The 26,813-nt window shown below is 43.8% G+C and overlaps 1 protein-coding gene across 7 annotated transcripts in view; it reads left to right on the top strand.

Moving 5' to 3' along the window:
* The first annotated feature begins 313 nt into the window (after positions 1–313).
* LOC129851436 (neuron navigator 1-like) overlaps positions 314–26,813 on the top strand; it is a 151,330-nt gene continuing 124,830 nt past the window's right edge. For 6 of the 7 annotated variants that reach the window (XM_055917963.1, XM_055917968.1, XM_055917965.1 and 3 more), the window contains exon 1: positions 315–553. The gene's annotated coding sequence lies outside the window, so the exon portion shown is untranslated. Of the gene's footprint in view, positions 554–26,813 lie in introns of all 7 variants that reach the window. The other variant, XM_055917967.1, reaches the window with a different exon arrangement.

Genomic DNA, 26,813 nt, shown 5'->3' on the forward strand with positions numbered 1-26,813 from the left:
TTGTGATACAGCCTGGATCAGCCTGGAGAGAGCGATGCTTGGTCTGCCAGGCTCCTCCAGCCTCCATGCTCCTCACTCTCATAGGAAGAGACATTCTACACGGAAGAAACCTATTTATAGCTAGGCCCCTGGACATCCGCTCCGACTTGTAGTGTAGTAGGCTACGGGATTGTCTGTGTGTATGTCGGGAGGGGGCAGAGACTGAGAGACCAAGAGACTGAGAGACCAAGAGACTGAGAGACCAAGAGACTGAGAGACAGAGAGAGAGCGAGAGAGAGAGAGAGAGAGAGAGAGAGAGAGAGAGAGAGAGATCAGTGGATTAAGACATACGAAAGAGAGGAAGGAACTCCATGGTCTGAGGTCCATTGTTACATTGTTACATTGTTACATTGTGAAGAAGAGGAAGAGTTGTGATTAATCATTGGATTCATTTTTTTAACCCATTGAGATCAGAAGACCTTTTTCGAATGGAGACCTGGAGTGGGAGTGTTGGTCCAGTCTATTTACATGGAGCCCAGAAGATCTTGACTGGTAGCCAGAAGTCTTCTTTCTGGTGAGTGTTTCCTTTTGGCACTGTTCTGTAAAGCAGCTTTGCCAAGATTCCCTCTCAGGTGTGGAAGGCAGAGCTTAGAGCTCAGGGAGGTTAGCTTCTGACCTCATAATAACAATGTGCTTGGCACTGGATTGCAGTGTCTTCTGTGATGCTTTTTAAGTAGTTTGGATTATATATTATATAGCAATTTTCAAGTAAGCAATTGATTGAGGTTTAAATTGGACTAGTTTTGCTATGGAATATTTTGACATTGAAGGTGGTCTCAAAATTATATGGAAAATATGTAAATTATCTGAACGTCAATGCACGCAGACCAAATACTTTCTGAGAAAGCTACAATTGCCATGTTTTCTAATAATAATTATAAACTGGGTGGTTCGAGCCCTGAATCCGGATTGGCAGGAATATGACACCGTATAGTACGGGTATGACAAAACATTTATTTTCACTCTTGTATTTATGTTGGTAACCAGTTTATAATAGCAATAAGGCACCTTTGGGGTTTGTGGTATATCCAGAGAGGGGCTGTATCCAGAGACTACGCATTGCGTCGAGTATAGAACAACCCTTAGCCGAGGTACTCTATATTGGCTATATCATACCCCCTCAGGCTGTATTGCTTAATGATAATACATAGTCTAATAATAATCTGACATAGAATTAACTATGTGTTACAGTGTCATAGATATTTTGTTAAAATATTTAACTAGGCCTTAATTCTAATATTACCACACACAAATATTACCACAAACACAAATTACGGCTGGTACTCTGTTCAGAGGTGCTATGTACTCGGCCGGCAAACGCTTTAGAGCAATGGTATACCATTTTATGATTACTGACAACTCCACTGGAAGACGTGATAATGATGTGAATGTGGATTGGCTGTTTTGTCAGAAGGGTATAATGCCTAGTCTTTGTCTGGTGTTAGGACATCTCTGTAATCAGCTGACCCTTCCTCCCAACACATAGTACTTTACAACAGTACTGCTTTTGTTCCCTCGAGAATATATGGTCTACTTTAACTAAGGTTAAAACTCAGCATTTCCAGTGTTGGATTTCAATGTTTGGTGATTAAAACAACAACAACAGTAAACAAACAAACAAATTATTGAAAAATGAATAAATTTACTAAATGCTCACATTGGCTTTTTGTGATGATGTCATGTCAGATAATTGGTCTAAATAAGGATATCAATTTTAAGATCCATTTCCTTCAATGACAACAGTTCTCCTCTATCTTCTGGGCCAATAATACGCCATTAGATGAATTTCAGGGGGAAATTAGATAATTGAGTTGATTCCAGAAGGGTTCGTTGGCAGGTCTGTATAGTGCTGCATGGAGGACCCTCTCTCATTCAATAGGCCAGTAGCTCTATTCTGTCATCGCTCAGCCTCCTGTTCAAGGGGGTATTCATCAGAGCACTCCGTAGCGAAACGTTTTGAAACGGAAAAGGTTTTGCAATGAAAATAATAGTTTCTTATTTGACAGGTTTAGGTAGTTGTTCCCATTTTGTTCCTAGTGAATACACACACTCCAACTGAATAGAGGATATAATGATGGCTGTTGTGTTGCGGTGTGGTGTGCCAGGTGTGGAGGGAAGCAGTTTCTCTAACATACCAGTAGAGGGCCCTATCTACTGTGTGAGAGGACACAAATGCTGCAGCTTGAAAAGCACTGCCTCTTGAGACACCCTTCTCTCTGTCTTTTTCTCTCTCTGTCTTTCTCTCTCTCTCTCTCTCTCTCTCTCTCTCTCTCTCTCTCTCTCTCTCTCTCTCTCTCTCTCTCTCTCACACATACTTACTCACTCTCTCTTTCTCTCTTTCTCCCTCTCTCTCTCTCTGTCTTTCCCTCTTTCTCATTTTTGAAGGTTAAGAGGTATAACAATCCATTGACGGGCGTCTGTCTGTCAATCCAAATAAGATGACAAGACTCTCACTGATATCAACACTATGAGGCAAGGCATGCATTATGACATAATAGGAGTTATCATCGAAGTCACATACATTATTTTACTCTTAACCTCATCTTGATGGACAGTAATGACCCTACTTCCAGTGTATTGTGACTATTGTCTGGTAGATGTTTAAGATAGTTGTTTTAATTGCTCAAAATTGCAGCTCCAGATTGAAATGTGTCTTATTTTACGGCCAGCGTAAGCAGGTGAAGCTGCAGCGGGGATGAGACACCTTCTTGGGTCTCAGCTCAGCAAGGGGTTTTGACGAGTGTCGGTTATGGAGTGTCTGGTAGCCTACCAAGTCTTAGTTTCTAAATATATGTGAACCGATTCAGGATACTAGGCGTATGTCGCAAGTCACAACTTCACAGGACAGCCGTTTGAACGTAAAACTTATTTTTTAAATCAAAATGCGTTTTTTTGGCAGAAATGCCTTCTCGAACATGTGAACCTTTCGTGCCTTAAACACAAACTTGTAGGCCATCTGTAAATCCGAATAAAATTGTTACATTTGGTCCGTAAACATCTGCCAAGAAGCGTAATGAAATGTTTGCCAGCAGAGCTGGTTAGGCTGCTTTCATGTTATCCAGAGGTAAACAAATCATTGACCAGAGCGTCAAGTGTGCGCTCCGAGAGCAAAATGAGATGGGTGGGGCTAAACCTTAAGAAGGTGTGAACGATGCTGAATGGGTGTAGACAAAGAAGAGCTCTTCACTAGATACCAAAACATTCAAAGGCGATTTTCTCAAAAGTTGATCAACTTTCAAAGCAGAATTACTTTCCCATTGTTCCTCAAATGCAGTGTATGATATACCATTTTGTAGCTCTGAGTTTCTACTTTTATCCAATGCAAAAAACACCATTTCACATTTTGCTATATACGGAAGACCAATTCCAGGTGGTGAGTCACATATTTTAGATTTTAGATTCTTCGAAGTAGCCACCCTTTGCTTTGATGACAGCTTTGCACACTCTTGGCATTCTCTCAACCAGCTTCATAATGAATGCTTTTCCAACAGTCTTGAAGGAGTTCCCACATATGATGAGTACTTGTTGGCTGCTTTTCCTTCACTCTGTGGTCCAACTCATCCCAAACCATCTCAATTGGCTTGAGGTTGGGTGATTGTGGAGGCCAGGACATCTGATGCATCACTTCATCACTCTCCTTGCTCAAATACCCCTTACACAGCCTGGAGGTGTGTGTTGGGTCATTGTCCTGTTTATAAACAAATGATAGTCCCACAAAGTGCAAACAAGATGGGATGGTGTATCGCTGGTTAAGTGGGAGATGGGATGGTAGCCATGCTGGTTAAGTGTGCCTTGAATTCTAAATAAATCACAGACAGTGTCACCAGCAAAGCGCCCCCACATCATCACACCACCTCCTCCATGCATCATGGTGGGCACCACACATGTGGAGATCATCCATTCACCTACTCTGCGTCTCACACAGACACTGCGGTTGGAACCAAAGATCTCAGATTTGGACTCATCAGACCAAAGGACAGATTTCCACCGGTCTAAGGTCCATTGCTCATGTTTCTTGGCCCAAGCTAGTCTCTTCTTCTTATTGGTGTCCTTTAGTAGTGGTTTCTTTGCACCAGTTTGACCACGAAGGCCTGATTCACGCAGTCTCCTCTGAACAGTTGATGTTGAGATGTGTCTGTTACTTGAACTCTGTGAAGCATTTATTTAGGCTGCAATCTGAGGTGCAGTTAACTCTAATGAACGTATCCTCTGCAGCAGAGGTAACTCTGGGTCTTCCTGTATCTGTCCTCATGAGAGCCAGTTTCATCATAGCGCTTGATGGTTTTTGCAACTGCACTTGAAGAAACTTTCAAAGTTCTTGAAACTTTCCAGGTTGACTGAACTTCATGTCTTAATTGGACAGTCGTTTCTCTTTGCTTATTTGAGCTGTTCTTGCCATAATACGAAATTGGTCTTTTACCAAATAGGACTATCTTCTGTATACCACCCCTACCTTGTCACAACACAAATGATTGGCTCAAATGTAATAAGAAGGTGTGCCTATTTTAATAAGGCACACCTGTCAATTGAAATGCATTCCAGGTGACTACCTCATGAAGCTGGTTGAGAGAATGCCAACAGTGTGCATTCAGCAAGAAGCGTCGACATAGATGGTCGCCTTGCTTCAGGTCCTTAGAAAACTATGCAGTCTCAAACTATGCACCCTGGACGTGCGATCTTATCCCAGAGGCCAACCCAAAACAACGTGGTCGCCGCAGGAGAGGCCGACGGAGCGGCCTACTGGTCAGACTCAGAAGGCGAGCACACCATCCACCACTTCCGAGCATATAACTCGCCAATGTCCAATCTCTAGATAAAAAGGTGGACAAAATTAGGGCACGTGTTGCCTTCCAGAGAGACATCAGAGATTGTAATATTCTCTGTATCGTGGAAACATGGCTCACTCGGGATATGTTGTCAGAGTCGGTACAGCCACCCGGTTTCTTCACGCATCACGCAGACCGAAACAAACATCTCTCTGGTAAAAAGAAGGGCAGGGGTGTATGCCTTATGATTAACGACTCATGGTGCAATCACAACAACATACAGGAACTCAAGTCCTTTTGTTCACCCGACCTAGAATTCCTTACAATCAAACGCCGACCACATTATCTTCCAAGAGATTCTCTTCGATTAAAGTCACAGCCGTGTATATCCCCCCCAAGCAGACTTTTAATCATGGCAAGGTGACCGGAAACACGACCGAGTACAAACAGTGCAGCTAATCCCTCTGCAAGGCAATCAAACAAGCAAAGCGTCAGTATAGAGTCAAAATTCAACGGCTGAAACACGAGATGTAGGTGGCTGGATCTACAGTCAATCATGGATTACAAAAGGAAAACCAGGCGGACATCTTGCTCCCAGAACAATTAAACAACTTCTTTGCTCGATTTGAGGACAATATAGCGCCACTGACACGACCCGCTACCAAAGCCTGGGGACTCTCCTTCTCTGTGACCAGCGTGAGTAAAACATTTAAACGTGTTAACCCTCACAAGGCTGCCGGCCCAGACGGCATCCCTAGCCGCGTCCTCAGAGCATGCGCAGACCAGCTGGCACACACCTGCAGATCCTCTCAAGCTCTGTCAGGTTGGATGGGGAGCTTCGCTGCACAGCTATTTTCAGGTCTCTCCAGAGATGTTCGATCGGGTTCAAGTCCGGGCTCTGGCTGGGCCACTCAAGGACATTCAAAGACTTGTCCCGAAGCCACTCATGCATTGTCTTGGCTGTGTGCTTAGGGTCATTGTCCTATTGGATGGTGAACCTTCGCCCCAGTCTGAGGTCCTGAGTGCTCTGGAGCAGGTTTTCATCAAGGATCTCTCTGTACTTTGCTCCAATCACCTTTCCCTCAATCCTGACTAGTCTCCCAGTCCCTGCCGCTGAAAAACATCCCCACAGCATGATGCTTCCACCACCATGCTTCACCGTAGGGATGGTGGCTGGTTTCCTCCAGACGTGACGCTTGGCATTCATGCCAAAGAGTTTAATCTTGGTTTCATCAGACCAGAGAATCATGTTTCTCATGGTCTGAGAGTCTTTAGGTGCCTTTTGGTAAACTCCAGGCGGGCTGTCGTGTCTTTTACTGAAGAGTGGTTTCCGTCTGGCCACTCTACCATAAAGGCCTGATTGGTTGAGTGCTGCAGAGATGGCTGTCCTTCTGGAAGATTCTCACATCTCCACAGAGGAACTCTGGAGCTCTGTCTGAGTGACCATTGGGTTCTTGGTCACCTCCATGACCAAGGCCCTTCTCCCCCGATTGCTCATTTTAGCCGGGCGGCCAGCTCTAGGAAGAGTCTTGGTGGTTCCAAACTTCTTCCATTTAAGAATGATGGAGGCCACTGTGTTCTTGGGGACCTTCAATGCTGCAGAAATGTTTTGGTACCCTTCCCCATATCTGTGCCTCGACACAGTCCTGTCTCAGAGTTCTAGAGACAATTCCTTTGACCTCATGGCATGGTTTTTGCTCTGACATGTACTGTCAATCAATCATTCAAATGTTTTTATAAACCCCTTTTTACATCAGTCGATGTCACAAAGTGCTATACAGAAACCCAGCCTAAAACCCCAAACAGCAATCAATGCAGATGGAAAGTCAACTGTGGGACCTCATATAGACAGGTGTGTGCCTTTCCAAATCATGTCCAATCAATTTAATTTATCCCAGGTGGACTCCAGTCAAGTTGTAGAACCATCTCAAAGCATGATCAATGAAAACAGGATGTACTTGACCTCAATTTCGAGTCTCATAGCTAAGGATCTGAATACTTATGTAAATAAAGTATTTCTGTTATTTATTTTTAATACATTTGCAAAAATGTCTAAAAACCTGTTTTTGTTTTGTCATTATGGTGTATTGTGTGTAGATTGATGAGGAAATGTTTTTATTTAATCAGTTTTAGAATAAGACCTTAACGCAACAAAATGTGGAAGAAGTTAAGGGGTCTGAATACTTTCCGAATGCACTGTATGTGTGTATGCTCATGTGTGTCAGTTTTGTGTCCTCCCCCTTGACATAGCTTTGACTCTAATCACTGCTCTGGTTCTGACTCACTTCTCCTCCAACGCAGAAAAGAGGAAGAGGACCACAGTAATTACCACAGCATCTCTACGTCTGACATTTATCACCGTTCAATGTTAGTCAATCCACAAATTAGTTGATTTTTATGGAGACCAGCCTTGTTCTCTCTCCAGGAAAGGAAACATATTTAGCCTTTAACTATCAAACCCAACGTCTAATAATTTGCACCACAATATGTCTGTTCTGTTATTGCTCACAATTACACCTGTGATACTGAGTTTATTATGTGGTCCATAACATCCTCCTCATTCATGTGACAAAATCTGCTCTGTATCGTGATCCATGGATTCTGGGAAACTGGGATTCTAGGATTCCCTGATTCCGTGATTCCGGGATCCACCCTTCAACATCCCCCTTCTGAGACACAGTGTGGCATGTAGATCCACCCTTCAACATCCCCCCTCTGAGACACAGTGTGGCATGTAGATCCTCCCTTCAACATCCCCCCTCTGAGACACAGTGTGGCATGTAGATCCACCCTTCAACATCCCCCCTCTGAGACACAGTGTGGCATGTAGATCCTCCCTCCAAGGATGAATATGACATGGTGTGTACAGTACATCCTTGTTGGCGCCATATCACTGACGTCATTGTCGCCCTGTTTGGCCCGAATTCAAAGTGAGGGCCATGATGATGAGTGTGTGACCCTCGGGCAGAAAACGAATAACACACATTGACAATGAGAATCAGCCCTATTTTCTCCACTACTCCGACTCTGTCAATTACTCAGGATTAAGAGCAGAGATCAGAGAGGAAAGATGTTCTACTTCCTGAGGAAGTGCCTCTATAGTGGACAGGGTTTTCAGTCACAGGTCAAAATGGAGTCTAAGAGCATCTTTCCCATCTTTCCCAGCAGGGAAAACTTTACATTCCTTTGCTGTAGGCTACGGTAATGTATGTTAGAGAGTAGATGCCTAGATGCTGGACCGGTGCCAGCGGGTCCATTTGCAGGGAGATTAGAGAAGCTTTGCTGCAGATTGTACTGTAGCAGGAGAATATTTGGGATGGAGAATTGTTACGCAAGCAGAAGGCAGACATCCTCGTAGAACCAGACATCAAATAGAGGGCAAACAGGACTGTTCCAGACTGCCGGACCACTCTGGGTCAAGACGACCACAGTTTTTTCAGATAATCGTATTGACTGAGGTATTAGCGGAGTAACAGGGTCGTTAGCGAGGACACACTGGATCAAAGTGCGGTGTTAGATTATTCCATTACTAGCGGCTGTTATTCCACTAGCTTGAGATGATGAAGAGAAATGAGTTGGTGAGGCACACCTGAAGAAGCGCTTCTCTTCCATGTGTTGTCAGCTGTCCGAAGCACCTCTGATGGTCAAAGCTTCTCTGCACCTGACTGACAACAGGTTAGTTCAGACCAATATCTCAGGTGCTACAGTCAAGTGGAGGCAAGTTGTAGGTGTTGTTTTGTCAACTAATTAATGACATTACTAGTACAATGTGTGTTTCTCAATATGCATACTACCGTGCTCCACACTCTCATGTTCCTAATGCATTCTCCAAGGACCTTGTCTTGAGTACTTTCTTGTGAGGAAGAGAGTGTGGAGAACGCATTAAACATTACATTTGAGAAACATTCACACTCCCCCTACTGTATTACCTCACGCTGCACCTCTCCATTCATGGGACCTTCTTCCAGCAAGGACACTGGCAACAATAGAGACGAAACAAAATATACACAAAGCAAACGTTTTACTTCATAATTTTCAGCTAGCTACAGTTGAAGTCGGAGGTTTACATACTTTTTATTTATTTATTTATTTATTTTTTATTTTACCGTTATTTTACCAGGTAAGTTGACTGAGAACACGTTCTCATTTGCAGCAACGACCTGGGGAATAGTTACAGGGGAGAGGAGGGGGATGAATGAGCCAATTGTAAACTGGGGATTATTAGGTGACCATGATGGTTTGAGGGCCAGATTGGGAATTTAGCCAGGACACCGGGGTTAACACCCCTACTCTTACGATAAGTGCCATGGGATCTTTAATGACCTCAGAGAGTCAGGACACCCGTTTAACGTCCCATCCGAAAGACGGCACCCTACACAGGGCAGTGTCCCCAATCACTGCCCTGGGGCATTGGGATATTTTTTTTTAGACCAGAGGAAAGAGTGCCTCCTACTGGCCCTCCAACATACACCTAAGCCAAATACATTTAAACTCAGTTTTCACTATTCCTGACATTTAATCCTAGTAAGAATTCTCTGTCTTAGGTCAGTTAGGATCACCACTTTATTTTAAGAATGTGAAATGTCAGAATAATAGTAGAGAGAATGATTTATTTCAGCTTTTACGTCTTTCATCACATTCCCAGTGTAACAGTCCTGACCTGTTTTATGTTGTTTTTATGTGTTTATGGTCAGGGCATGTGTTTTGGGTGGGCAGTCTATGTTATTCGTTTCTATGTTGGTTTTGGTTTGCCTGGTATGGCTCTTGATTAGAGGCAGGTGGTTTGCATTTTCCTCTAATCAAGAGTCATATTTAGGTAGGGCATTCACACTGTTTGTTTGTGGGTGGTTGTCTCCTGTGTCTGTGTCTATGTTTGCACCATACGGGACTGTATACGGTTTGTTCATTTCATGTAGTCTGTTCCTGTTCATTTCGTTCTTCACGTTGTATGTAAGTTCGTAGTTCAGGTCTGTCTACTTTCGTTTTGTTATTTTGTATCATTTTCAAGTATAGTTCGTTTTGTCTTGTTAAATAAATTCATCATGTCATTTCAACGCGCTGCACCTTGGTTCAATCCCTGCTCCTCCTCTTCGGATGAAGAGGAGGAGGACCGTCGTTACAGAACCACCCACCAAATTACCAGAACCAAGCAGCGGGGAGGAGGACAGCAACCGCAGAAATCCCAGGACTTGTGGACTTGGGAGGAAGAGTTGAACGGAGAAGGACCCTGGGCACAGGCTGGGGAGTATCGCCGCCCCAAAGCTGAGCTGGAGGAAGCGAAAGCTGAGCGGCGGCGATATGAGGAGGCAGCACGGCAGCGGGACAGGTACGAGAGGCAACCCCAGAAATTTTTTTGGGGGGGGCTAGAGAGGAGTGTGGCTAAGCCAGGTAGCAGACCTGAGCGCACTCCTCGTGCTTATTATAAGCAACGCGTCACTGGTCAGGCACCGTGTTATGCGGTTAAGCGCACGGTGTCGCCAGTGCGTGCCCATAGCCTGGTGCGCTATAGGGCAGCCCCCCGAAAGTGTCAAGTGAGTGTGGGCATCCAGCCGGGGCGTATTGTGCCTGCTCAGCGCGTCTGGTCTCCGGTACGCAGTTTCGGTCCAGGGTATCCTGCGCCGGCTCTGCGTGCTGTGTCTCCGGGGCGCTGGGAGGGTGCAGTGCGTCCTATGCCTACGCTCCGCTCGTACCGGGCTAATGTGGGAGTGGAGCCTAAGGGAGAAGTGCGCGTAGTAGGCACTAGATCTCCAGTGCTCATCCACAGCCCGGTTCAACCTGTGCCTGCACTCTGGAGGGTACGGGCTGGAGTAGTATGCCAGCCTGGGGGAGTGGTGCCAAGGCTGCGCACCAGAGCTCCAGTACTCCCCCACAGCCCGGTCCTTCAGGTGCCTTTTAACATCAAGCCTCCTGTAGGTCTCTCCAGCCTGGTGGGTCCTGTGGCAGCCCCACGCACCAGGCTGTCTCTCCGTCTCCTCCCTACAGGTGTGCCCGTCTGCCCAGCGGTGCCTGAGCTGCCCGTCTGCCCAGCGTCGCCTGAACTGCCCGTCTGCCCAGCGGCGCCTGAACTGCCCGTCTGCCCAGCGGCGCCTGAACTGCCCGTCTGCCATGAGCCTGCAAAGCTGCCCGTCTGCCATGAGCCTGCAAAGCTGCCCGTCTGCCATGAGCCTGCAAAGCCGCCCGTCTGCCAAGAGCCTACAGAGCCGTCAGCCAGACAGGAGCCGCCAGAGCCTTCCGCCAGACCGGATCAGCCAGAGCCTTCCGCCAGACCGGATCAGCCAGAGCCTTCCGCCAGACCGGATCAGCCAGAGCCTTCCGCCAGACCGGATCAGCCAGAGCCTTCCGCCAGACCGGATCAGCCAGAGCCTTCCGTCAGACCGGATCAGCCTTCAGAGCCGTCCAGCCAGGATCCGCCAGAGCCAGCCAGCCGGGACCTGCCCCTTGTCCCGGTGTTGCCCCTTGTCCCGGTGTTGTCCCTCAGTCCGGAGCTGCCGTCCCTCAGTCCGGGGCGGCCCCTAAATCCAGCGGGACCCATGTCTAGGGTTCCCAGTCCAAGGTCGGTGGCGAGGGTCGCCACCTTGAGGAAGACACAGAAGCGGGGATTTATTATGGTGGGATTGGGACAGCGTCCTGAGCCGGAACCACCACCGTGGTCAACTGCCCACCCGGACCCTCCCCTGGACTTTGTGCTTGTGCGCCCGGCGTGCGCATCTTGAGGGGGGGGTACTGTAACAGTCCTGACCTGTTTTATGTTGTTTTTATGTGTTTATGGTCAGGGCATGTGTTTTGGGTGGGCAGTCTATGTTATTCGTTTCTATGTTGGTTTTGGTTTGCCTGGTATGGCTCTTGATTAGAGGCAGGTGGTTTGCATTTTCCTCTAATCAAGAGTCATATTTAGGTAGGGCATTCACACTGTTTGTTTGTGGGTGGTTGTCTCCTGTGTCTGTGTCTATGTTTGCACCATACGGGACTGTATACGGTTTGTTCATTTCATGTAGTCTGTTCCTGTTCATTTCGTTCTTCACGTTGTATGTAAGTTCGTAGTTCAGGTCTGTCTACTTTCGTTTTGTTATTTTGTATCATTTTCAAGTATAGTTCGTTTTGTCTTGTTAAATAAATTCATCATGTCATTTCAACGCGCTGCACCTTGGTTCAATCCCTGCTCCTCCTCTTCGGATGAAGAGGAGGAGGACCGTCGTTACACCCAGTGGGTCAGAAGTTTACATACACTCAATTAGTATTTGGTAGCGTTGCCTTTAAATTGTTTAACTTGGGTCAAACGTTTTGGGTAGCCTTCCACAAGCTTCCCACAATAAGTTGGGTGAATATTGACCCATTCCTCCTGACAGAGCCTGTGTAACTGAGTCAGGTTTGTATGCCTCCTTGCTCGCACATGCTTTTTCAGTTCTGCCCGCAAATTTTCTGTAAGAATATTGTCAAATCTGTATACATTTTTCTGCAAGAATATTGTCAAATCTGTATACTTGGATTTTGATTTAGCTTTTCCAGTATTAGCAGCCATATTATAAGTTAAACATTTGCAAAACAACCAGTTTTCATAACTTCATAACTGTGAATATTCTTAGAATTTTTGTCCAAAAGGAAAAGGCATGCTGTCGTACAAGGTTAGTAGCTACATTTTATGACAGATACATGTTTTCCGGACACTCCCGTAAAGCCCATCTCATTGGATATCTAGCTAGCTTTGTTTGACGCCGATTGTTGCTTATGTGACAAAGTCGTTCAAGAGAAGACAGTCCGCATCTTTCGGCGTGCCATGAAGGCGTCGCTCTCTGACCAAATATGGTGTCCTATAGGATATACTACACCCCTAATGATATAGTGAAGTCTCGTTACATTCTAGGATCGCTGAGGAATACATACGAACGTGTTTTGACTGGTTGAAACAAAGTTTAGGGTTAGATTTTCGCAGATTCCTTTCTTTGCAAATTGAACGAGTGGAAACACAAAATCAATTGCGCATGCTATATGGACCTTTTAAGGATATGAAAAATGATTTTATCTAACAAAACGACACTTCATTCTATCTCTGGGACCCTTTGGATGATAAATCAGAGCTATATTTCAGAATGTAAGTACATTTTTCACCTTCAGAGTTGAAATTATCAAACCTATCGCGGTGAAAAAGTGTTTTGTTGTTAGGAGCTCTCCTCAAACAATAGCATGACATTTTTTCGCAGTAATAGCTACTGTAAATTGGACAGTGCATATATATTAACAAGAATTTAAGCTTTCAGCCGATATAAGACACTTATATGTACCGACATTTGCTGTTTCTCTAAAATCTGCACTCGTGACACAAGGCGCTACATGACTTGCAATTGCCCCGTTGACGTCAGTTAAGAAAAAAATATTATTTACAATGACGGCCAACCCCAGCGACGCTAGGCCAATTGTGCATCTCCCTATGGGACTCCCAATCACAGCCAGAAGTGATACAGCCTGGATTCAAACCAGGGACTGTAGTGACATCTCTTGCACTAGACCGCTGCGCCACTTGGGAGCATGACACATTGTTGTGAATTAAATACTCTGCTAAACAGAGTGAAATCAGGCATATTAAAGTGTATCACTCAGAAAACCAGTTGCCTTGATTGATGAGCTGTTTTGTCTGCTCTAAGTTGTCTGGGTAAAGACAGCTCTAATTGGCCCTACGAGGAAAATGTATAACTTTCTATCACAGTGTTCACTTGATGTTTTAGTATCATCTAAAAACTCTTCCCTCCCTGCGAGACCTGTTATGAATACAGATTGATGAATAAGCTTATTATGAACAAAACTAAGAGGGAGAATGCAAACTGCTGATATTGAGCAGAATGGAGCTACGATGTATTTTAGAACTTGGGAAAACACATATTATTTCAATTTGGACATGATGAATGCGGAGGATGATTCAGCCAACTGTAGTCTACTATATTCTACTATAACCTCTATAGGACAATTCTGACTGTACTGTAGTCTACACACACACACACACACACACACACACACACACACACACACACACACACACACACACACACACACACACACACACACACACACACACACACACACACACACAATATTTATTTCTCTCATAAATGCTGGGGCTTACAGTGGGTTGTAATCTGGCCATCATGGGTGCAGCTGTAGACAGAGAGAGGGATCATGGGTGCAGCATCAGACAGAGAGAGACCATGGGTGCAGCTGTAGACAGAGAGAGGGATCATGGGTGCAGCATCAGACAGAGAGGGACCATGGGTGCAGCGTCAGACAGAGAGGGACCATGGGTGCAGCATCAGACAGAGAGGGACCATGGATGCAGCTGTAGACAGAGAGAGGGATCATGGGTGCAGATGTAGACAGAGAGGGACCATGGGTGCAGCTGTAGACAGAGAGAGGGACCATGGGTGCAGCTGTAGACAGAGAGAGGGACCATGGGTGCAGCTGTAGACAGAGAGAGGGACCATGGGTGCAGCATCAGACAGAGAGAGGGACCATGGGTGCAGCGTCAGACAGAGAGGGACCATGGGTGCAGCTGTAGACAGAGAGAGGGTTCATGGGTGCAGCGTCAGACAGAGAGGGACCATGGGTGTAGCTGTAGACAGAGAGAGGGATCATGGGTGCAGCGTCAGACAGAGAGAGGGATCATGGGTGCAGCGTCAGACAGAGAGAGGGATCATGGGTGCAGCTGTAGACAGAGAGAGGGATCATGGGTGCAGCTGTAGACAGAGAGGGGGACCATGGGTGCAGCTGTAGACAGAGAGAGGGATCATGGGTGCAGCGTGAGACAGAGAGGGACCATGGGTGCAGCTGTAGACAGAGAGAGGGTTCATGGGTGCAGCGTCAGACAGAGAGGGACCATGGGTGCAGCTGTAGACAGAGAGAGGGATCATGGGTGCAGCGTCAGACAGAGAGAGGGATCATGGGTGCAGCGTCAGACAGAGAGAGGGATCATGGGTGCAGCTGTAGACAGAGAGAGGGATCATGGGTGCAGCTGTAGACAGAGAGGGGGCTGAAAGGGCTGAGGACATGGCCGAGCAGAACTAATTCCTCTGAGAAAGGCTGGTCCCATGCTAGGCGCCTGCTGTTGTGCTGGCTTCTGGGAGTCATGAGGCTAGTGTAGCCTGGGACATACACACATGTTGTTGTTTTTTGTGTAGCCTGGGACATACACACATGTTGTTGTTTTTTTGTGTAGCCTGGGACATACACACATGTTGTTGTTTTTTTGTGTAGCCTGGGACATACACCCATGTTGTTGTTTTTTGTGTAGCCTGGGACATACACACATGTTGTTGTTTTTTGTGTAGCCTGGGACATACACACATGTTGTTGGTTTTTGTGTAGCCTGGGACATACACACATGTTGTTGTTTTTTGTGTAGCCTGGGACATACACACATGTTGTTGTTTTTTGTGTAGCCTGGGACATACACACGTGTTGTTGTTTTTTGTGTAGCCTGGGACATACACACATGTTGTTGTTTTTTGTGTAGCCTGGGACATACACACGTGTTGTTGTTTTTTGTGTAGCCTGGGACATACACACATGTTGTTGGTTTTTGTGTAGCCTGGGACATACACATATAGTACTGTTTCCATCCCATAGTCTGTTCTTGACTTTGGGATTGTGAAGAGACCTTTAGTGGCATGTCTTGCGTGGTATGCATGGGTGTCTGAGCTGTGTACTAGTAGTTCAAACAGACACCTCGGTGCATTCAGCACGTTAACACACAAGTAGTGAAGTCAGTCTCTCCTCCACTTTGAGCCATGAAAGATGTACATGCATATTATGAATGTACATTGAAGGGACAGCCGTGCTGCCCTGTTCTGAGACAAGTGTCATTTTCCGAAGTCCATCTTTGTGGCCCTTGATCACATGACTGAACAGTAGTAGTCCAGGTGTGACAAAACAAGAGTCTATAGGACCGTCCTTATTGATAGTGTTGTCAAAAAGAAAGAGCAGCGCTTTATTATGGACATACTTCTCTCCGTTTTAGCTAGCTATGTTATGAACATGACAGTTTACAATCCAGGGTTACTCCAAGCAGTTTAGTCACCTCAACTTGCTCAATTTCCACATAATTTTTTACAAGATTTAGTTGAGATTTAGGTTTAAGTGAGTGATTTGTCCCAAATACAATGCTTTCCATTTTTGAAATATTTAAGACTAACTTATTCCTTGCCACCCATTCTGAAACTAACTGCAGCTCTTTGTTAAGTGTTGCAGTGATTTCACTCGATGTAGTAGCTCTAAAAATGTTCTAAAAATGGCTCCGGAAGAAATGGCAGCAGTTTTACGTGCGCCCAACCAATTGTGATATTATGTGGGGTTTTTTCGCGTTATTTGTAACTTATTTTGTACATAATGTTTCTGCAACTGTATCTTACGGCAAAAAATAGCTTCTGGACATCAGGATAGCGATCACTCACCTCGGATTAGACCAAGATTTTTTCTTCAACAAACAAGACGCACAAGACATTCTCCAAACACCCGGCAGGGCCGACATCCCCGGTATTTGCAAGAGGAAGCGACGCAGTTACAGAGGACAAAGAGCCGGATGCCTGGTCAGGACCCGCAGAAGGCGAGTGGGAAAGCTGCCATTACTGTCAATACTACTCGCCAACGTGCAATCACTGGACAATAAAATAGACGAGGTACGATCACGAATATCCTACCAACGGGACATCAAAAACTGTAATATCCTATGTTTTACGGAATCGTGGCTGAATGATGACATGGATATTCAGCTATAGGGATACACGCTGCACCGGCAAGATAGAACAGCAGACTCTGGTAAGACGGGGGGGGGGGGGGTCTGTGCATATTTGTAAAGAAAAGCTGGTGCACGAAATCTAAGGAAGTCTAGATTTTGCTCGCCTGAAGTAGAGTATATTGTGATAAATTGCAGGCCACACTACTTGCCTAGAGAGTTTTCAGCTATACTTTTCGTGGATATTTATTTACCACCACAGACAGATGCTGGTACTAAGACCGCACTCAGTCAGCTGTATAAGGAAATAAGCTAACAGGTAACCACTCACTCAGAGGTGGCACTCCTAGTGGCCGGAGACTTTAATGCAGGGAAACTTAAATCAGTTCTAACAAATTTCCATCAACATGTTAAATCTGCAACCAGAGGGAAATAAATCGCTACTGTATATAGCCTGTCTTTTTACTATCGTTTCATTTCTTTACCTTCCTATTGTTCACCTAATACCTTTTTTGCACTATTGGTTAGAGCCTGTAAGTAAGCATTTCACTGTAAGGTCTACACCTGTTGTATTCAGTGCACGTGACAAATTAACTTTGATTTGATTTGAGCTGACGTGTATAGTGTTGAGTCATCCGCATACATAGACACACTGGCTTTACTCAAGGCATGTCATTAGTGAAGATTGAAAAAAGTAAGGGGCCTAGACAGCTGCCTTGGGGAATTCTTGATTCTACCTGGATTATTATGTTGGAGAGTCATCCGTTAAAGAACAAACTCTGTGTTCTGTTAAACAGGTAACTCTTTATCCACAGTATAGCAGGGGCGGTGTAAAGCCATAGCACATACGTTTTTCCATCAGCAGACTATGTTCCATAATGTCAAAATCCGAACTGAAGTAACAAAACAGCTCCCAAAATCTTTTTATCACCAATTTCTCTCAGCCAATCATCAGTCATTTGTGTAAGTGCCGTATGTTTCTATGGGCTGAAGTAGTAAAGGCCAAATTAAATATATTGTTTTGATACCTAAAGGGATCCTACATTTCAAATAGCTAAATGACTCATGGTATAACCATCTTAAAACGGCTTAGAATTTTACCCAATGCCACTGACATCCAGCAAATTCAAGAGGTAAGGGTAGAGGTGGGCTTCTAAAGCTTACAGTAACATCAGTTATGTTTTTGTATGACCCCATGAGATGCATTACGCATTTTGTTTTCATTGGTTGTGGCTCCCATTAGGCAACCCCATTGGGGAGCTGAGTGAGGGAGTGAAATATAGCTATGACATTTTCTAAACCCCAATGTTAAGTGGGAATCAGAACTGGGCTGTTACAAAAACAAATGTGGTCCTTCTCTGGCTGTTATAAATCTTGCATCCAGTGGGGAGTCTGATCTGCTGTGAAATTCTGTCATTCTTTTCACTCGGGCGAATGTCTGTCTCCAAACGGAAGCCAGGCGTATAAACTCTCTGCTATGTTATGCTAAATGTTCTCATATAACAAATGTAAAACTGATCAGTTAGACACAGCAGGAAGGGAGATGTACTGTACGATCTGCAGGACTGGTCAGATCCATGTAAAATGGCCTGGGAATGTACTTAATGTAAATAAGCGTATGTTTGGTCGTATGTGCGTGTGCTTGTGCATGCTTCCTTCGTCTGTGTGTGTCCCTGCGTGTCAGTGTTCGTGTGTTGGATGTTGTGATAGATTGTCATGATTCAGATGTACCTTTCCTCACACACCCATTTAATTCAATATCATGTGATGTGATGTGAAGAGTCTAGCCCTGGAATGCATAGGGAATACCACTAATGACTGGTGATGTCATCCCCAGTGGAACACACACACAGACCAATATCTCACTGCACTTGTACTGAACTTCAGAAATAATGTCAATGTCAACTCTGATTATGGGATGGATGGACTGAAATAGTAACCTGTGGTATTACAGCATCTAGAGCAGTGGTTTTCAAACCTTTTCAGCGAGGACCCCATTTATTTAGCCAGAACTTCTGAGGACCCTAGAATTTCTGGCGACCCAACTCCAAATCTAATGACACAACCTTAAAATTCGTCAAGCATCATTTTTCTTTCAAATTTTCTTTCTCAAAAAACATTTGTATGTTGCCCCATACAATAATTCGTATTTTTTTATTGTTTGTCGTTGTCCCCTACCCAAAAAGGTATTTGACACCGACTTTGAATACCACTGATCTAGAGTATTGCAGAGGCAAGCAATGATGCTTCAATTATATAAGATGTATCCTCAAGGGAAAACTAGACTGTATTTCTTATGCACTTATGTCTGAAAATTTATTTTTTGTTGTTGCCTGTGCTACTGAGTGTATCATTCTTATAACACAGTAAGCAAATCATCATAAGCCTCTCTGTCTGCCACGTCTCAGTGGTGTGTGTGTATCCTGGCCAATGTGGACTCTGGTTTGGGCCATCTGGTCCACAGATATGCTCCAGTGGTAGTCTTTCCAGCCTGACAAACCCAGAGTCTGGACACGTGTTTGCCTTGGAACCCTGCATCTATTTGGCATGTGTTTTTTGGGGGGGGGAACTCTCACATCATGCATTCCAAATGGTGCCTTATTCACTATATAGTGCACTGCCTTTGACCAGGACACATATAAGTCTCTGGTAAAATGTAGTGCACTATATAGGGAATAGACACCATTTGGGATGCATCCATACTCCGTCTGTATTAGATAGAACGTCGCGGTCCCCACCCGCCTTGGGGGAAACCAACCCATGGTTACCTTGGTTACCCCATTGGATCACAGCAAAAACTTTTTTCAAATGCAATTTTCTTGTTGTCTGCTTGTTTTAGTCACTAAACTACATTTAAGAAAAGTCCAACATGTCTAAAGATAACTTTTCAACAGTGCCTGCTCTCAGGCGTTCTCACCACTTAAACTTAATACGATAGGGCTTCCCTCATGCCCCTTTTCATGACGGTGCTAGCAGCCAGGTGAGTGAGTGAGTGTTAGCTAGCTACCGACCAGATCATTAAGACCAAAAACACAAACAAATATACTATAAAACTACAAGTAGTGAGTGGAGTAACACATGTACAATACTAAACAAGTTAAATGTCTTACCTGTGATGAAATGTTTTCCACACTCATAGCTACATGTATCCTACTTGGACACAGGGTCAACACATTTCCCACTATCCCACTTCGAATAGCCTGAAGCCCCACAACTCTTCTCACAGGCCTATGTAGGAGCATTGTGAACCATAGATTGTTAACCTGGTTGTACATTGAACAACACAGCAGCTTTTCGGCACATTTTGTTATTGCTGTATAATAAAAATGTATGACGAAGTTTTACAATGGGGGTCAATGGGATTTAAAAAATATATAAATATTTTACCCTTATTTTACCAGGTCTGTTGACTGAGAATACGTTCTCACTTACAGCATTGATGTGGGGAATAGTTACAGGGGAGAGGAAGAGCGACGAACGAGCCAATTGGAAGCTGGGGAAGATTAGGTGGCCATCATGGTATTGGAATTTAGCCAGGACTCTTACGATAAGTGCCATGGGATTTTTTTGTGACCACAGAGAGTCAGGATGCCCGTTGAACGTCCCATCAGAAAGATGGCTCCCTACACAGGGCATAGCATGTTTGTTTTTCCCAATTTGTGGTCGTGATCGAGAGGAATTCCTTCTTTTGACGTGAATATCAACTTGGGGTATAGACTTCTTATTGACCATCTAGAATAGCTTAGGGTAGAAATCATGATATGTGGTGGTGAAGTCAAATTAAGGATGTCTATGTGTAACTTAGTCTTGGACATTACCCCTAAATATACTACCATAGATTGGTTAGAGCCTGTAAGTAAGCATTTCACTGTTGTATTCAGTGCACATGACAAATAAACTTGGAATTGGTTTGATTTAGAAGTAGGTTATACTAAACAGCTGTTGCAGAAGAGACAGTAGCTGGGGGATGGAGGTGTGGATTCATCCAAGTTATCTATTATGTGGTGTGTTCTATCAATCTATTGATATCTATTATGTGGTGTGTTCTATCAATCTATTGATATCTATTATGTGGTGTGTTCTATCAATCTATTGATATCTATTATGTGGTGTGTTCTATCAATCTATTGATATCTATTATGTGGTGTGTTCTATCAATCTATTGATATCTATTATGTGGTGTGTTCTATCAATCTATTGATATCTATTATGTGGTGTGTTCTATCAATCTATTGATATCTATTATGTGGTGTGTTCTATCAATCTATTGATATCTATTATGTGGTGTGTTCTATCAATCTATGGATATCTATTATGTGGTGTGTTCTATCAATCTATTGATATCTCCTCTTGAGGTGTGTTCTATCAATATATTGACATCTATCCCTGTGTTCTGTTCTATCAATCTATTGATATCTATTATGTGGTGTGTTCCATCAATCTATTGATATCTATTATGTGGTGTGTTCTATCAATCTATTGATATCTATTATGTGGTGTGTTCTATCAATCTATTGAAATCTATTATGTGGTGTGTTCTATCAATCTATTGATATCTCCTCTGTGTTCTGTTCTATCAATCTATTGATATCTATTATGTGGTGTGTTCTATCAATCTATTGATATCTCCTCTGTGTTCTGTTCTATCAATCAATAGATATCTCCCCTGTGGTGTGTTCAATCAATCTATAGATATCTATCCCTGTGTTCTGTTCTATCAATCTATAGATATATATCCCTGTGTTCTGTTCTATCAATCTATAGATATCTCCCCTGTGGTGTGTTCAATCAATCCATATAAATCCGTCTGATTATGGGCTGGAGATGAGCCGGCTCAGTTCCACAGGCACCCCTCCGGATGGGGCATGTTATGTCCATAACACAATGTGACAGTTGATCTGAACTGCAGTGATCTTGACAGCATGAAGATGAAGAGGAAGACATGGTAGTTAACCCAATGAGTCCCACTGTCGCGCCGGGCTGGATTTAGGGCTGCTAACCTTTTTTAAGCATTGTCTGTTTGAGCTCTAGACTTTTGAGTTGATTAACCGGGGCTGAGCTAGAGCAGTGTTTGTGAGATAAGGGCACATCCGAAGGGGCCCGGGGCCTGGGGCCGAGTCTTTCTTTTACAAAGGTCTGTAGAGACAGAATGGTTTTAGCTACAAAATATTAAAATGTATCTATTAAAAGCTGAGACTCTCACAAACACCCACGTGTAACATGTTTTGCTCTATGATGCTCACAAGCTACACAAGTGTCGTTAGAAGGTAAGGGGTTCTTCTACATAGAAGATCGTAGGAAATCCTAGGACATAGTGCCTATGATACTGTAATAAGCTTATATAGTTGCTGTCACAAACTACAAACTTCACAAAACTGTCACTGACTAGTTGGATATTCATTTCCCACTGAGGAAACAATTTATGTGCTTACAGCATTTATATAAATTCATTTTCATCAGGTTTTTTCTCTGGGGACCTTATTTTTTTTTTTAAATGGCATATGTCAATAGCACTCATGAATACAACTGATTATGTCAAATTTGTATTCTACTTGTAGCCCTGGTTGTCCTGAAAAGAAAATGGTAAAACACTTCATTGTGAGGCTAAATATAAGGGCTGGACATGCAGATAAATGAAAGTCAGATAAGTGGAAGTCAGATAAATGAAAGTCAGATCAATGAAAGTCTGATAAAGGAAAGGCAGATTTTTGCCGAGGTCTCAAGACTGATAGGGTTTTAAGGATTACTGAATGCATTAACTCCATATGAACTGTCACATTACGTACGTAGACAATGCAAAGAGAAACTTCAGGGAAATGATTCAGGACAACCATGAATAGTCTCATCCACCTCTACCTGCACCAGGACAAGTAGAAATTAATGTTTGGATTTCATATGCATGAACTGAATCTCACTTCTACTGCGCCATATAAGGTAAAATAGCTGCAGAACGGCAGTTATTCAATATCCAGTGCTTCTTCCTTCACTTTTATACCATTCTGTATTCTACTGACCTACTTGTCAGCCCACATACAGTAACAGATGTGTAGGCTAAGCAGCTCAGAATGATGGTCCCACGCCTACGCTCTCGGCAGCATCAATGCTCTCTGCACTACATTCTCACCCTTCTATTCCTGCAGTAATAGTCAGAGTTCAATTGAGAAAACTGTGTCAGTTACATAACACTTTGACTGCAGGGGTCCTGCTTGTTTGTGTGGGATGGCACAGGGTTGATTGGCGCTGGCAGGGTATACTTTCCCTGCTGTGACGACTGCCTTCGAGGTTTGGCCATTTTGGATTTGGCAAGTCTGTTCTTTTAAAAAGCCTGTTTGTGACTAAGCAGAAAATATATGTGTAAAAGGAGTCAACTGACAAAAAAATTCCCTTCTGCGCCAAACTAGTTACACACCCTCCCTAAACCTACAGTGGCTGTGGCAGAGAAAGACAAAGGTTCAGGAATAATCCTATATATACTGTGGGAGCTTAGCTTTTCACTCAGAAATAAGTGTTAGAATTGCTGTTTTTCCTGTGTTTTGTATCATATTGTACAACAGCTGATGAAACTAACACTGTAAACGTGTGAAGAAATGTGATCAGTGTTATTCCCTGACTATCTACACAGGACTTTCTAATCAGCAGGTTTGCATAGGCGGCAGTTTCAGCTTTCCATGGTGACATCACCATGCGGTATATTGGTTAAGAGATGGGTTAGTTGACAACGTCACGAATATGATGTGCACGCCTTGCTGAGGCAGAAGCTCTTGAGTTGTTGTGATTCCGGATGACCAGATCGCTACCAACAATGATAACAAACTGTATTGTGGGGAATCTCTCACAGTCTCACTTTAGAATTAGATGTTCATCCATGTTTCTCAAACGTCAAATTTCTAAGTTGTTCCCAATGTCATATTTCAAAGTTTTTAAGGTTCAGTTTAGGCATTAACTCAGAATTCTGAATTAACTTCGAATGGTTAAGGTAAGAGTTAATGTTTTTTTATATATTTTTGTATTTATTTAACCTTTATTTAACTAGGCAAGTCAGTTGAGAACAAATTCTTAATTTACAATGAGGGCCTAAAGTTAGGGATAGGTTTTAAACAAAAATTGCAAAAACAGCTTTCTATTACTGGATTTGAATGTGTAACCTTTGGCACCAGTGGCAGGTGCTTACACCCATCCTCCATAACCAATGCAAAACTGAAACCTATTTGAAAGTAACAGCACTCACTGTTGCCCCTAGTGGCCGGTTTCCATGTCACCTCCCAACGTCCTCAGACATGGAGGGATGTCGAATACTGACTTGTATCATGGGTGACCTGGCTGTTTTAATCAATAGCTAATTTGATAACTGCTTGCATAGACATGCTTCGACAGTATATGGCTCAGTAGTGGGAGACAATGGTATAACAGCTAAATGGATGACAAGTGGGGAAAGTATAGCTGCAACTTTCACTTTTAAGATTGGCTCCATTTGCTTTCACAAGATAGCAATTTCAGCCAACCTATTGTATCCCACTCATGCACGCATACTGTGTACACACACGTGCACACAGACACGCGCACACAGACACGCACACACACACACACACACACACACACACACACACACACACACACACACACACACACACACACACACACACACACACACACACACACACACACACACACACACACACACACACACACACACACACACACACACACACACAAACACACACACATTCCTTCAGGAGAGTGGCTGCTGCATAGCTGCCGTAATTGTATTAGATTGTATGACGGATTGAGGAGTGAGCTTGACTAGCTTGAGTGAATGAGGAACAATGTGATTAGTAGCGATCTGTTCTGGGAAACGGAAGGGCTGGCTCCCAGGCTTATCCCAGGCTGTTGTCCAGGTGGCTGTGATGCTAACACTGGGACCCAGCTTTGGACGGGTGACCTAGTGATACACTTTCTCCTGTCCTTTCTAAAACTCTGACCTCTGAGTCTCTAGGCATGTCACCTCTTCCCCTCTGTGGACATCGATGTCTCATCAGGTTTGTCTAGTCCACAGCCCAGGGAACAAAGACAGGGAGTTATTTGAATGTTCTATTTAAAGTATTGTGAATAATTCAGAAAGTAACCTATACATATCACACATGCAATCATATACACAATACACTCCATTGCCTCCAACTTTGTGCAGGCAAAAAAACTAAGAGAATTATTGTATTAATCCTATTATAGCCATTTTCGGTTAGTGAACATATGGAATATTAATCAGACTCCAGATCCAGTTTCATCATTTTGAGCTTTATCTGTAAATCCTCATCGTGGTGATTGAACAGCAGAGCAAAGGATTACAATGATCCTATTACAATACTATTAAACCATAAATAACATGATAATTTCTAGATGAAAATATAATAATGATGGAAAACATTCAAAATATGTGAAACACACCATAGGTGCTTCTTTCTTGTCAACCAGCTCATTTTCAAATCACTCAAGATGGTGATCGTCATGAGACAGAGATGTTAAAGGGAAGGAGGATGCCGATGCCTCTCTGCTGGAGGCCATGTTATAAGATAAATCAGAGCTGTGAGCTTTCTGTCATGGAGACACTCTTAAACCACTGTCTTCTCACTGGGGGCCTTTGGTCATATGGAAGACGAGCCACAGTGTTGTGTTGCTGTTCCCTCTTGTCCCCACACGCCTGCCTGTCTGTCTATGTTTGTGTGTGTGTGTGTGGGGGGGGGGGGGGGGGGGTGTGACTGTGTGTGTGTGTGTGTGTGTGTGTGTGTGTGTGTGTGTGTGTGTGTGTGTGTGTCTGTTTCTGTGTCTGTTTCTGTTTCTGTGTGTATGACTGTGTCTGACTGTGCATCTGTGAGTGTGTGTGTGTGTGACTGTGTCTGACTGTGCATCTGTGAGTGTGTGTGTGTGACTGTGTCTGACTGTGCATCTGTGAGTGTGCGTGTGACTGTGTCTGACTGTGCATCTGTGAGTGTGTTTGCGCGCACCACTGTCTCTGCCCCCCTGTTTCTGTCCCCTGCTTTCTGTCCCCCTGTTTCTGCCCCCTTGTTTCTGCCCCCCTGTTTCTGCCCCCCTGTTTCTGCCCCCCTGTTTCTGCCCCTGTCTGATAAGCTCCAATCTGACATACCCAGGACACACAGCACAGGAAGTGGCAGTGGAAATGTGGAATCTGGGACTCTGATCTAAATTTAACAGATATATGAGGACAGGACTGTTATATAAAGCTTGTTCTCCTTTTTCCTACAGTCTTAGAAAAAAGGGTTCCAAAAGGGTTCTTCAGCTGTCCCCATAGAAGAACCATTTTTGGTTCCAGGAAAACCCCTTTTTTGTTCCAGGTAGAACCATTTTGGGTTCCATGTTCTACATGGAACCTAAAACAGTTATACTTGGAAACAAAAGAGATCGACCAAGAACCAACAATGGTTCTTCAAAGGGTTCTCCTATGGGGACAGCCGGAGAACCCTTTTAAGTTCTAGACAGTACCTTATTTTCTAAGAGTGTAGTGGTCAGCTGTAGTGCAGTGGTTCTCAAATAGTTTGGCCTTGGGACCCAGATTCGACCAGGCTGTTTTAGTCGCCACCCAATACTTGCATCGCGGATGCCATCTGGAAAGCTATTTTTAATGCTACATTGAAAGTAACTGTAGAAATGTATATGACAAGGGAACAACATTCCCACCTTTTCCATTGTCAACAATTCATTTTGCCCATATTGTTATTGAAGAATGTTAGTAAGCGCACTGATTTGAGACCACAAAATCTGTTTATTGCTGTATATATGGAGCTATTTGTAATTTCACAATGTTCAATCGAGTTTAACTTAAAGATGATTAATTGTTTGTAAATCCAGCACATTAAAACCGCTATTTGAACATCCCCTAACAACAGTTTCTCTTTTCACATTTGACTATTCAGGTGAGTTTTTCCCTCAGAATTGAAACAAGAGTGAATCAATGGCATTACAAGACTCAGGTTCAACATAAAGAGATAATGCATAAGCGTGCAGGCTATATTAAACTTGAAATGCCCTCAACTTTGGATGGTAAGACTCGGCCCTGAATGGTAAGGGCTCTGCAACAAGAAATTAAAAATGAATTTGGCCTTTTTGTATTTTAGGCAGAACATTTAGAATAGCCTGAAGAGGGCTTCTTGGTAGCTAGTTATGAGGTCGGGAGATTGGGAACCTATCTGTGCTAGCTAAAGACAACTTCATACAATTGCTAAGTGGCTAGTTGTATTACAGAGAAAAACAACAACAACAAAAATCTAAAATAAATAGTA

This window comes from Salvelinus fontinalis, chromosome 3 (genome assembly GCF_029448725.1).
Source record: "Salvelinus fontinalis isolate EN_2023a chromosome 3, ASM2944872v1, whole genome shotgun sequence".
In the NCBI taxonomy this organism is placed as follows: domain Eukaryota; kingdom Metazoa; phylum Chordata; class Actinopteri; order Salmoniformes; family Salmonidae; genus Salvelinus; species Salvelinus fontinalis.